We start from the raw sequence: 1585 nt of genomic DNA on the forward strand, positions 1-1585 counted from the left end.
AAAAAAAACAAAAAAAACAAAAACAAAAAAAAAAGTTGGTTTATAAAGGTATAACAGGAATCTGCGTTAGGATGAGGTGTTTAATTTTGATTGGGTATGTTAATTAGGTAAGCCACAGGAGGTTTTGATTGCTGGACTTGAATGCTTAGATAGCTGGACTTTAGTAATCAGCCTTAGGTAAAAGAAGTGACCAAATAAGGGACTAGACCTTGGTTGCTAGCTTTAGAAATGTAATCTAATGGTTTTTAGCAAGGCAGGAGGACTAGGAAAAAGGGCAATTCTTGTTTGAGCCAAGCTTGCTGTGCCGTGCTTGAGCTGACAAGAGTCCTTTCACTAACTAGTTAGTTCAAGATGCTAACTTATAGCCAGACATGGTAGACATATCCAGAAAGTCAGCATTTGGGAGGCTTGAGTTCAAGGCCAGCCTGGTCTATATAGAATGAGTTCCAGGACAGCCAGAGATACACAGAGAAACCCTGTCTTGAAAAACAAGCACACACAATAGTAGTAATAATAGTAATAATAATTAACAAATAAAAATTAGGCACAATCATCAAAAGAACAGAAATGCAATTTATAGCATCAATACTAATAGGATAAAGATTAAAATATCCTGAAAACAGTTTCAACAAAAAATAGGCAAGAATTAAAAAAAAATGGGGTGGGGGGGTTGGGAATGGTAAAGGGGAAGACGCAACCTGTGCGCCTGGCGCTGAGAGGAGTTGCTCTGCAAAGCTACAAAGTTGCACACTGGGTTTAGAAACTAGCCATCAGGGTGAATAGGTGTTGCTGGGAACAGCTCACAGGAACAGCAAGCAGACAGGAAGTCACATAGGAAGTAGACAGGAAGTGAATAAAATAAACGGGGGAGAGGGGACTTACAGACTTCTCCTGGTACCCTTGATGACTGAACCAAGGTGGGCTAATTGGCAAAGTAGAGTGTTAACAGTGTAATGCTGAAAAGATAGTGACTGGGCAGTGTCCCACCCTGCTGGTCCAGAACTTTTCAGTGAATTGCTTGGCTTTGCTCATGTGACAATGAAACACCAGCAGAGGTTACAGCAAACATAGTAAAACTCTTCGTTAGAGAGCTCTCTAGTGTCTCCACAGTGGCATCACTTGGCTATATTTCTACCTATACCACATCCATCTGTAGTCACAGAAAAGCCTCCTGACCAGTAAAATCCTGGAACTCTAACTCCTTATGTATGCAGGAATTATGTCACCACGATAAGATATTGTGGGAATGTTAAATGACAACTCTGGGGGCTCATTGGTTAAGAGCACTGCCTGTTCTTCTAGAGGACTTGAGTTCAACTCCCAGAGCCCAGTGGTGGCCCACAACCTTCATAACTCAAGTTCCAGGGAATCTGTTGATCTCTCAAGCCACAAGGCTCACAAATGGTGCACAGACATATGTGCAGGCAAAACACTCATTCATATAAAAATAAAATTAAGAAAAGACAAATGTGTACTGGTACAGTGACAGACAGGTAGATCAATGGAATAGAATTGAAAACCCAGAAATGAATCCACACAGCTATGGTCACTTGATCTTTGACAAGGGAGCTAAAACCATCCAGTG

This window comes from Mus caroli, chromosome 12, assembly GCF_900094665.2.
Source record: "Mus caroli chromosome 12, CAROLI_EIJ_v1.1, whole genome shotgun sequence".
Classification (NCBI taxonomy): domain Eukaryota; kingdom Metazoa; phylum Chordata; class Mammalia; order Rodentia; family Muridae; genus Mus; species Mus caroli.